This window comes from Pelobates fuscus, chromosome 5 (genome assembly GCF_036172605.1).
Source record: "Pelobates fuscus isolate aPelFus1 chromosome 5, aPelFus1.pri, whole genome shotgun sequence".
NCBI classification, from domain to species: Eukaryota; Metazoa; Chordata; class Amphibia; order Anura; family Pelobatidae; genus Pelobates; species Pelobates fuscus.
The window spans coordinates 117374247-117387079 of NC_086321.1; the positions used below are offsets into that span (position 1 = coordinate 117374247).

General features: G+C 42.1%; 1 protein-coding gene across 1 annotated transcript in view; it reads right to left on the reverse strand.

Moving 5' to 3' along the window:
• The window catches only part of KREMEN1 (kringle containing transmembrane protein 1), a 155096-nt gene that overhangs the window by 43121 nt on the left and 99142 nt on the right, over positions 1-12833 (reverse strand). The window lies entirely within an intron of this gene.

Sequence of the window (12833 nt, forward strand, 5' to 3'; positions counted from 1 at the left end):
GCACACATCTAACATAAACATGCAGACGTTCTGAAAGAGGAAACCTTAAACAATTCAGGACTGGTCAGTAGGTTTTACACAATTCTTTAATTTAATATACAATACAAATAAATAACATTAACATTCTATAATTATAAAAAATGTTGTTTAAAGAGACACTCTAGGCACTTTATTTACCTTTAACTGGTTATGGTGTCTGATGTCCCATGGCACTGTGCTTCCATTTTTGAATGGTTTAACGCTAAACTAGTGTCCCCAACAGTCCATTTATTATGTGTTGCTAGGATTAATGAGAAAACATAAATTTGCAACAAGAAGGGAGGGCAGTGATTGGCTGAGAGTGACCACTTTCAGCCTATCACAGAAGTCCATTGTTGGTATGAATTGGTATGGTTAAGCAAGTGTGTAATCTCTGCTTTAGCCATGCCTCTAGTGGGGGCCGGACTGTGCAGTGTATTCCTGACACTATACTATTCATTTTATGCTGAATGTGGGGACACAGTGTTAATTGTGAGAGCATCTTTTCATTTAGTTTTAGTCATAGTCTGTTGACTAAAATGCCATTTGGTTTTAGTCATCTTTAATCTGAATTGTTTTAGTTTAATTTTAGTATACTAAATCGACAGTACATTTAGTTAAAGGACCACTCTAGTGCCAGGAAAACATACTCATTTTCCTGGCACTAGAGTGCCCTGAGGGTGCCCCCACCCTCAGGATCCCCCTCCTGCCCGGCTCTGGAAAGGGGAAAAGGGGTAAAACTTACCTTTTTCCAGCGCTGGGCGGGTAGCTCTCCTCCTCTTCTCCGCCTCCGTTCCGCCCCGTCGGCTGAATGCGCACGCGCGGCAAGAGCTGTGCGCGCATTCAGCCGGTCGCATAGGAAAGCATTTACAATGCTTTCCTATGGACGCTTGCGTGCTCTCACTGTGATTTTCACAGTGAGAATCACGCAAGCGCCTCTAGCGGCTGTCAATGAGGATTAGGGGGAAGGCTTAACCCATTAATAAACATAGCAGTTTCTCTGAAACTGCTATGTTTATAAAAAAATGGGTTAACCCTAGCTGGACCTGGCACCCAGACCACTTCATTAAGCTGAAGTGGTCTGGGTGCCTAGAGTGGTCCTTTAACTAAAATCTAATGGGTTTCGTTAAAGTGTAATGAATTATTTAAGCATTTCTCTCGAATTTCCAAACTCGTTATATACTCCTACAGGAGTAAAAATCTATTAACCTGTTATTATTTATGGTATTAAGGTTTGAATGACAATTGTGACTGAGACGTTTTCAAACATGGGATGCATGTCCCTTTAACAGAGAACTGTTGAATTCTTTATATTCAGGATCAAGTAATATATGCAATTGCATTTTACAGCCAATATAGTCTTTCTTTTCATTCATATTTTAGAGATGCTTAAAAGAATCTATGTTAATTTCAACAGAAAATTTTGAATTTTATTTATAGTCTTTTGATTAAAATGTTATTTAAAGGGCCACTACAGTCACCAGAGCAACCACAGCTTACTGTATTTGATCTGGTGAGTATAATCAGTCCCTACAGGCTTTTTGCAGTAAACACTGTTTTTTTTTTTTTTTAGAGAAAATGCAGTGTTTACATTACAGCCTAGGGTTACCTCTCATGGCCACTCCTCAGATGGCTACTAGAGATGCTTCCTGGGGCAGTGCTGAACAGTGTGTAGCACTGACATTCACTGTCTCCACCCTCTGCATGCAGACACTGAACTTTCCTCATAGAGATGCATTGATTGACAACCTATCTTGGTCAGGCTGGAGAAGCCATATTTCTCTGTAGAGTAAAGCAGGCAGATACAAGACCACACTCGTTGGCAAAGTCCTTCATGGCATTACTGAAAAATACTCCATGCAGCTAATATGGAAAAAGCGGCAGGAGAACCCATGTACGTTGTAGAGGTTACGTTGCTTGTGGTGTTGCTTTAAAGATGAATGATTATGAGCAAAAGCACAAGTGCATCACAAGTGGATCACAACCAAAACAAACCAAATTGAACACTTTGGACCAAACCTTGTTTTGTTCCATCCACATATAACAAAATAACAAAGACATAGGGTAACACTATAAAAAAAACAGAAGTAGAAAACAAAGATGTTTCACAATACCTAACTCCGTTCCATTTGCTATGTTTTCGCACTTTAATAACACAACACCTTGCTAGACTTGTAGTCAAGAGCCCATGTATTATCTCGGCTTTTAAAGGGATTTATGGCACATTTTCCATATATTGGTTGTATTTCTTTTCTTCTGAGCGAGAACACGGAGGATTTAGACTAGTCCATTGTTGCGTAATAATATGACAGAATAAGTGCTCTAATTGAAAGGAATGCAGTCTCAAGTTGTTAGATGAGAAGGTAGGATATACTTTGACCAAGATCTACGGTCTGTAATTAGGATCGAAAATAGTATAATTATATAGCTAACAAATAAAGGATGCGCCACTGATGTCATTGGAAATGGAAGGAAGAGAAAATTATATTGTTTATATGCAAGAACCAAATTCCTTGTACAAATCAGTGAAAAAAAGAGATCCAGTCACAGAAAAATATGAAAATGCCCCTAAAAGAAAAATACAAAATCTATGCATCAATGTATCAAATTGAGCCACATTCTCTGTTTTACTCCGTGTTAGCTCCATGGTGCACTTCCTGTAAGCGGGTAGCTATTTTCCTAAAAGATATTTGCACTGCAGTAGAGAATACATCTTATATAGGTTTTATATCCTTCTCTAGAACTGATACATATTTCAATGAGGTGACAGGCGCACATTAAGCAAGCAGGATTTCTCATAACTAGAGGTGAAAGGGGCACTCCAGGCGCCCACACATGTTAGGTGTACTATGTCGGTTACGTTACAGTTAGTTTTGCTGGGTGTTTTTTATGTTTATTTTTTTTTTTAATCTTATTTATTTTTTAAATTCTGTTTTTAACAAATGTTTTCATGAACCCAAATGGGAATAGAAACAGAAAGAACATAAAACTGTACACTGTTGTAAATTCACAAAAGAAAAAACAAATACAAATAATTTGTTAATGTGGAGAAATAACATAACATATAAAGTGAGATATAATGAAATCCTAAACGAGGGGAAAGGCTTGCATGGCCTGGTGAGAAGACAGATGGGGAAGTTTCAGCAATCATTTAACCATGGTCTAGAGCAGGGATAGGCAACCTTCGGCTCTCCAGATGTTGTGGACTACATCCCCCATAGTGCTGGCAAAGCATCAAGGGAGGTGTAGTCCAAAACATCTGCAGTGCCGAAGGTTGCCTATGCCTGGTCTAGAGCCAAGAAGGTGTTATTACAGACCTGATGTAATGACATGATGTAGTTTTCGGTGACATCAAAAGTCGTGCTGCTGATAAATTCAGTTATGCTCAGAAGTAATTTTAAAGATCTGTGATATCATGAGATGCAGGCTGACTTCTAAGTGAGGTCAGTGTGGCTATTTCCCTCGCATAGGTGCTAGGAAAGCACAATGCTAAAGAAACAGCACCCACAACCCTGTCAATTGTAGCTGGAAAAAGTAACATTTTGTTGCTGCTTGCATCTCTAAACAGTAATGAGGGGAAATGGACTAAGGTTCGTGAGATCTTATTGAGTCTTAAGGAATCCTATTTCTTTTACTATAAAAAAAAATATTTATACAGAGAACCACCTCCCCTAATGGGGGACGTCAGTTTTATTTAATTCAAAAAATATATATATTTTTTTATGGAAAGATGGCTGTCATAGATCTCTTATCACAGTATGTATATGTTGTATTTTAATGTTAATTTGCTTATAGTGCCAATGTCAGGGTACCCGCCTCATCCCAGCATCATTTTAGCATGCAATGTGACATTGTGCATCATTCCAGTGTTGTGTTTGCTGTAGACCACTCCACTTCCAGTCTTTCCTATAGTCAGAGCGAAGCATTTCAGCAATGGCACCTGCTTACTTCCTGGCATTGTTCTAATGACGCAAGACAGTAATACCTTTTTATCCTCGGTACACCCCAAGTCATGTACCCTGTCGTGGTTTCTAGTAGTCTGAGTGTGCATCTGTTTTTTGCATCTTTAGAATTTAGTTTTTTTTTTATTTTGGCTTGATTATTAACAATTCTAATTTCCCATATCTGCTCCAAAGCTTGTTTTATTGCTTAATTTGTCCTTCTGTTATCCCTTGAGCTTGGCCTGCCTTTGACCATTCTTAACTCTCCTTCATACATTAAACCTGACCACCTCTAATGCCCGATGGTTCTCTAATTATCTTGTCAGTGCTGACAGCATTCTGACAGCATGCTGCTCTGTACTGTAGGACTGAAGAGGTCAAAGGACCACTATAGGCACCCAGACCACTTCAGCTTAATGGGTGCCAGGTCCATCTAGGGTTAACCCTGTTTACATATGGGTTAATCCAGCCTCTAGTGGCTTCTCATTGACAGCTGCTAGAGGCGCTTCCGCGCTTCTCACTGTGATTTTCACAGTGAGAAGACGCCAGCGTCCATAGGAAAGCATTAAGAATGCTTTCCTTTGGACTGACTGAATGCGCGCGCGGCTCTTGCCGTGCATGTGCATTCAGCCGATGACGTCGGAATGAGGAGGAGAGTTCCCAGCACCGAGGGAGCCGAGGGAGCCTGGTGCTGGAGAAAGGTAAGTGTTTAACCCCTTCCTCCCCCTTCAGCCCGGTGGGAGGGGGACCCATAGGGTGGGGGGGACCCAAAGACCCTATAAAGCCAGGAAAACAAGTTTGTTTTCCTGGCACTATAGTGGTCCTTTAATTTTGCGGGAGTAGCTTATTTAGTGAGCAGGGCCGGACTGGCCCACCGGGATACCGGGAAATTTCCCGGTGGGCCACGGCACCTGGGGGCTGCACTGACCATGTATGTGCCACCGGGTGGCCGGTCCGGTGGCACACACTCTGAGGGGGCCGGCCGGCGGCCGCATTCCACGCTGGAGCCGCCGGACCGGGTGGCAGCCTCGCCGGTCCGGCGGCACTCCTGTCAGGCTGTCACTAGCGCTGGGGGCTGGAGGAGGAGGAGGAGGGAGGAGGAGGAGGGAGGAGGAGGAGGAGGAGGAGGAGGAGGAGGGAGGAGCATGTCTCTGTACCATGCTCCCTCGCGGTTCCCACAATTCCCAGCATAGAAACCGCGAGGGAGCATGGTACAGAGACATGCTCCTCCCTCCTCCTTCAGCCCCCAGCGCTAGTGACAGCCTGACAGGAGTGCCGCCGGACCGGCGAGGCTGCCACCCGGTCCGGCGGCTCCAGCAAAAAACCCTACTCACTACTCGCAGGTAAGGGGAAAAAAAAAAGAGAGAGAAGGGGAAAAAAAAGAGAGAGAAGGGGGGAAAAAAAGAGAGAGAAGGGGAAAAAAAGAGAGAGAGAAGGGGGAAAAAAGAGAGAGAGAAGGGGGGAAAAAAGAGAGAGAGAAGGGGGGAAAAAAGAGAGAGAGAAGGGGGAAAAAAGAGAGAGAGAAGGGGGAAAAAAGAGAGAGAGAAGGGGGAAAAAAGAGAGAGAGAAGGTGGAAAAAAGAGAGAGAGAAGGGGGAAAAAAGAGAGAGAGAAGGGGAAAAAAGAGAGAGAGAAGGGGGAAAAAAGAGAGAGAGAAGGGGGAAAAAAGAGAGAGAGAAGGGGGGAAAAAGAGAGAGAGAGAAGGGGGAAAAAAGAGAGAGAGAGAAGGGGGAAAAAAGAGAGAGAGAAGAGGAAAAAAAGAGAGAGAAGGGGAAAAAAAGAGAGAGAAGGGGAAAAAAAGAGAGAGAGAAGGGGGGAAAGAGAGAGAGAAGGGAAAAAAGAGAGAGAGAAGGGGAGAGAGAGAGAGAAGGGGAGAGAGAGAGAGAGAAAGAAGGGGGGAGAGAGAGAGAAGGGGAGAGAGAGAGAAGGGGGAGAGAGAGAGAAGGGGGAGAAAGAGAGAGAAGGGGGAGAGAGAGAGAAGGGGGGAGAGAGAGAAGGGGGAGAGAGAGAAGGGGGAGAGAGAGAGAGAAGGGGGAGAGAGAGAGAGAGAAGGGGGAGAGAGAGAGAGAAGGGGGAGAGAGAGAGAGAGAAGGGGGAGAGAGAGAGAAGGGGGAGAGAGAGAGAGAAGGGGGAGAGAGAGAAGGGAGAGAGAGAGAAGGGGGAGAGAGAGAGAGAAGGGGGAGACAGAGAGAGAAGGGGGGAGACAGAGAGAGAGAAGGGGGATATGAGAGAGAAGGGGGATGACAGAGAGAGAAGGGGGGAGACAGAGAGAGAGAAGGGGGAGACAGAGGGGGAGACAGAGACAGAGGGGGAGAGAGAGACAGAGAGGAAGAGAGATGTGGGGGAGAGAGAGACAGAGAGGAAGAGAGATGTGGGGGAGAGAGAGAGACAGAGAGGAAGAGAGATGTGGGGGAGAGAGAGACAGAGAGGAAGAGAGATGTGGGGGAGAGAGAGACAGAGAGGAAGAGAGATGTGGGGGAGAGAGAGACACAGGGAAAGGGGGGAGAAAGATGTGGGGGGAGAGAGACAGAGGGGAAGAGAGATGTGGGGGAGAGAGAGAGAGAGACACAGGGAAAGGGGGGAGAGATGTGGGGGAGAGAGAGACAGAGGGGAAGAGAGATGTGGGGAGAGAGAGACAGGGAAAGGGGGGAGAAAGAGACAGAAGAGAGAAACAGAGGGAGAAAGGAGAGAGACACACAAGGGGAGGAAGAGCCCCACGAGGCTCTTCCCTGCCAGCCGATCTCCCTCCCCGTTCCACAGGCACCGTGCGGGCAGCCGGCAGGGGAGGGAGGAAGAGAGGGCCGGGAGCTCAACCTGCAGCTCCTCTGCGTCCTTCTCGCATGAGCACAGAGCGTTGCCGCGGTTACCACGGCAATGCTCCGCTCTCACGAGAGTGAACTCTAGCCCTGGAGCTATAGGCTAGAGTTCACTCTCACCACTGCGACCACCATGAATTCCTGGTGGTCGCAGTGTTGAGAGTGAACTCCAGCCCATACACACACTACCCCCCATACACACACTACCCCCCCATACACACACTACCCCCCATACACACACTACCCCCCATACACACACTATCCCCCATACACACACTACCCCCCCATACACACACTACCCCCCCATACACACACTACCCCCATACACACACTACCCCCCCATACACACACTACCCCCATACACACACTACCCCCCATACACATTTACACACTGCCCCCATGCACACATTGCCCCCCACACACATACACAGCCCCCATACACACACATTCACAGCCCCCCCCATACACACACACACACTGCACCCCTCACACATTGCACCACTGCTCCAATACCCTACTACAGCCCCATATCCCAGCAGACCCCAGGTCGCGACGCATTACAAGGCTGGTAAATATTTTTTTCCAGGGCTGCTTTTAATTCCCAGTCCGGCCCTGTTAGTGAGACCTAGTCTCACTAGAATAGCATTTAAGTCTGAAAAAATTATTTTTTGAGCCTGTGAAAATTTTGCGGATAGCAAATAGTATTGGGATTTGAATGATCACATTCTGGATGGAACCCTTTACTATTTGGCATTACAGCAACATTACACCAGTTAGCAAACTGAAATTCCGTAGTTACACAAATCAAAGCCTGTCAGGCTCTAATAAATCAAGCCACAAATTACTCAATATGTTGTTTCTGTCATCACTTTAAATTGAATACGATTAAGCAATACTCTTGTTTTATGAAGATAGAATCTTGTTTAAGGAATCTACACGTGACACAGTAAAAGTGATGAGTTAATGTTACACACACCCTTAGAGAGGTTTGTGAGTCTGTTAATTATGCAATGATTTGAAACCAAGAATTTCATGTATCCAGATATCCTTGATTGCAACTCTGAAACAGGGCTCTATTTTGATTGACCTCTGCCACTTGCCATTAAAGCACAAAGTATGCCATGAAGCCATGTTCCAAGCCAAATACTTTCTTAATGAGCTACGTTACGTTAAAGGCAAAGCAAATATCAAAAGTGTTTCTTAAACTTTGAACTAAGCTCATATTTAGGCTTATAAAATGAGCTAATTTAAGAATGGTAAATTCTAGCACCTAAAGTCAAAAAGTCACCACATTGATATTTAAATTCAAGAGACCTGAACAAATCTCCAGACTTCATACTACCAATACCCCAGTGTCGAGTCATGTTTAAACAGTGAATGGCCACCGATTTCTTATTGATAGACAAAATATAATATCAACATTACTATGTATGATTAAAAAATAGCTTTCACTAATACTAGAGCCAAAGGATTGAAGAAATAGGTTGTTCGAATTATACAATGGACCCTTTTCTTCACCCTCCCACCTTGGTTATCACTCCTATGTTTAGATAGTTATAATATATATGTATTATATATATATATTAATATTTATTATATGTATATATCTAATTGTGTATTCATAATGTTGTTCCATCAAAATATTATTTTTATTTTATTAATCATAACAGTTGGAAAATGTATGTATTCTTTATTAGTCTTTTCTGCTACAATATATGGTTATTACTGAGTATGATGCTATGTTTGCCATGTGTGTTATGTAGACAGGTAGCATACAGTGAGCGAAAAAAGTATTTGATCCCCTGCTGATTTTGAATGTTTGTCCACTGACAAAAAAAAAAGATCAGTCTACAATTTTAATGGTAGGTGTATTTTAACAGTGAGCGACAAAATGACAACAACAACAAAAAAAAAAAATCCAGAAAAACGCATGTCAAAAAAGTTATAAAATGATTTGCATGTCAATGAGTGAAATAAGTATTTGATCCCTTATCAATTAGCAAGATTTCTGGCTCCCAGATGTCTTTTATACAGGTAACAAGCTGAGATTAGGAGCACTCTCTTAAAGGGGGTGCTCCTAATCTCAGCTTGTTACCTGTATAAAAGACACCCGTCCACAAAAGCAATCAATCAGATTCCAAACTCTCCACCATGGCCAAGACCATGGAGGTGGAAACATTATGCTTTGGTTGTGTTTTTCTGCTAAGTGGACAGGACAACTGCACCGCATCAAAGGGACGATGGACGTGGCCATGTACCATCAAATCTTGGGTGAGAACCTCCTTCCCTCAGCCAGGCCATTGAAAATAGGTAGTGGATGGGTATTCCAGCATGACGATGACCCAAAACCCACAGCCAGGGCAGCAAAGGAATGGCTCAAGAAGAAGCACATTAATGTTCTGGAATGGCCTAGCAGGTCTCCAGACCTTAATCCCATAGAAAATCTGTGGAGGGAGCTGAAGGTTCGAGTTGCCAAACGTCAGCCTCGAAACCTTTATGACTTGGAGGGCATTGGCAAATAGAAGTGGGACAAAATCCCTCCTGAGATGTGTGCAAACCTGGTGGCCAACTACAAGAAACGCCTGACCTCTGTGATTGCCAACAAGGGTTTTGCCACCAAGTAGTAAGTCGAAGGGGTCAAATACTTATTTCACTCATTGACATGCAAATCAATGTATAACTTTTTTTACATGCGTTTTTTTTCTGGGTTTTTTTTGTGTCATTTTGTCTCTCCTCTCACTGTTAAAATACACCTACCGTGAAAACTATAGACTGATAACTTCTTTGGCAGTGGGCAAATGTTCAAAATCAGCATGGTATCCATTACTTTTTCCCCTCACTGTTTATCTTTTCTGAGAACAATTTAAAGGAACACTAAAGGCACCCATACCACTTCATCTCATTGAAGTGGTTTTAGTGCAGTCTCCCTGTTTCCTTAATCATGAAATGTAGAAAAACTACCAGAAAGCCACTAGAGGCACTTCAGTGAAACAGCAGAGGTTGTTAAAAAAAACTCCACAGGAATACATTGAGCCAATGCTTTCCCATGGGGAAGGCCTAATGCACATGTGGTGCTCGCCACACATTCGCATAAGGTTCCCCACATCGGTCGATGCTGGAGGAGGAGCCCAACCCAGCACAGAGGCACACCAGCGCATGAATCAAGTAAGTGCTTAAAGGTGTTTTTTTAACCCTTTACATGGTCGGTTGGGTTAAGGAGGGGGGCTGTGGGGAAAGAGGGATATTATAGTGTTACAAAGTAACACAGCATTGCATTCCTAACACTATAGTTTTCCTTTAAGGACTTAGAGCAGGATGCTTCTCTTACATTTTGTACTAATTCAATATGTTTACCTAGAGAAAGGTATTTGTTACCACTGGAACATTGGATGTGCTTTGTGTATATTGTCAGTGAAAATAAAATCCATGTTAACGTTTGTTACCAATTATCATGCAGCATCATTCCACCTAGATGCAGAACTGTGGACCTGTTATCATCAAGGTATTTAATTTCTGCAAGTTTTTGTTTGGGCTATAGTACTACATGTTTGAGATTATGTTACTGCTAATGTAAGAAAAATAAACATTTAAGCCCAAAGACATGCAAGTCACCCACTTGTGGGGCTATATAAAAAATATGTTTATAAACGAGTTTGTGTAACTACAATACTTCTTTCCTCATGCTGTACCCAATTGTACAAAAATGATAAATATGTTGTTTATTCACCAATCAATAGTGACTTCAGACTTTAGTACCGAAGGTTGCCTATGCTTGTTTTAGACTAAAGCAGCCAGTTATTTTGTTTTTTTTTAAACTCCAGTTCAGCCATATGTAGATATTTAACTCTAACTTTTCATTTGGAATTAATTCTAACATCATCACAGCGGGAAGAAAGAATAGATTCCTATGTCAAGAAGTCACAAAACATATTTTTTACTTTATTTTAAAAATACAACCACTGCTAAAACAATGGCTATTAAATCAAATAACAATAAAATCCTAATACCCCAGGTATTGTGAGATGTACTTCCAATAGTGGCAGGACAACGCTTTGTTTTTTTCAAGAATACAAAAAAACTGAAATAATTAATTATTTTTTCCTTAGTATTAACATCAGTATTCACATTCATGTGTGAGCTGGTAACCTTCTGTAGGACTATATTTACGCTCCACAACCTCAATATCCTCTTACCTATCTCTCCCATTGAATCCAGTATACAGTCCTCATAAAAAGCCACATCACAGTAGGCAAATATATTAATCCAAGCAACATAACCACTACAGCTTGCTGGCCTTGTTCCCTGGTAATGTGCACAAAGTTTAATAACTGTGTGCCAACTTATCTGGGTCGACTCTAAGCGTTGGTGATACACTTCAGAGTTCCGCAGAGCTGCAGAAGCCGATCCGGTCGCCATTAATTGACTGAGAGTGTCAGGTGAGAATTTTTCAGCCAATTAAATAATTCTGTGAATTAAAATTTGCACAGAATTGATATTAGTTAATAGCCAATGGTGTACCAATGATGCTGCAAGAGGTGGAATTACAACTTCAGCAGGAGAGGGGTTAAACTCTGTAGGCACCATGACCACTTCAAATCACTACAGTGTTCATGGTGCTTAGAGTAACCCTTAAAGTATATTAATAAGGGAGGGAACCAGTAGTACCACTCACACTAAGGAAAAAAAGAATTTACAGCTCTGTTCTGTGCTGTGGTCTTATTGGATCTGACTGGTGGCTCCTAGAATCTTCTCTTGAAATGTGCTGTGCTGTGTTGTACAGTTATCCTACTAGAGATCAAATTATTTCAAGTAAATGCAATTGAAGATGAACGCCTGATCCTGTTCCTTAGACATCTGTTGTATAAGTAGTTCATCTGATTGGATGGAAAAAAAGGCCTTCTCTTAAAAAAGGGGAGCTAGTCTACCACTGAATTTGAGATATTGTATTGCCTGAAGTCTTTATTTTTTTTATCTAGATTGTCTTCTGATCTATTCTGGTATTTGAGAATCTCGGCTTGCAGTGTCTGAATTCTTTCCTTGGCTCATTAGACAACTGGTGCTGATGCTGTTAGAAGTTCGAAAACACTCACGGTTTGCTGGGCAGAACATATTCCAGAGATTTTTCAGTGCTTCTTGGATTTTTTTTCAAAACATTTTTTAAAACTGTTAAGACTAGTAAATGATCTTACTCAAAAAAAGACAGGCCTAACACAAAGGACTGGCAAACATATAAATAAAAGATAGCAAGACTTAATAAAGGTCTGACACATGTATGCTGCGATCATCACGGTACCTGTTAGAACTGTCCTGCTTGCACATCATGCTGCCACGTGTTCCAGTGACTCACGGCATTTTAACATAATTTTGGATGCGGGTTGCTGCAACGGTGCATCTTAATATTGCGCTCCGTGTGCCATTTCTGATACCTGCTTCATTTCAGTGACATCATTCTCGCACCATCTGGTGTTGCAGAATGATGCAGGCCAATCACTGACAACTGACAATACTGACAACAAAAACAAACTGAAATTTATGAATATTTTTCCATACGACTAAATTTAGAGGTAGTCGCAAAGTTATTTTTTTTATTCAAAAATGTCCCAATCTCTACACGTATGGAATTCAGACATTTCCAGTCTATGGTTTTATCAGGTATCATTTTGCATCAAATTACATTGGCATATCTGGATTTAAATATTCTTCAAGCCATCTAAAAGTGTGCCACGAACACACTGACTTCAGGATTATTATAGATTGCATGCAGTCCTTCGAATGTGTTTTTAACAAGTATCAGCATTACAATCAGATTCCCATGTGACAATTAATAAAACCTAATAAGTCAATTTGGCTAGAAGAATGCATATCTCTCTAGTAAGATATCAAATAAATGCCACATTTCTAACTGCTGATGATGGTATAAATAAATCTGCAACGGCCTCTAAAATTTTTTGTTGTTGTTGTCTTTTGGCCTCTAAAATGCCATCTTACAAAACGCGAAAAGTGCAGGTGAAAAACATGTTGATCTTTGCATTACTAATATTGGCAGGTGACATCCTGTA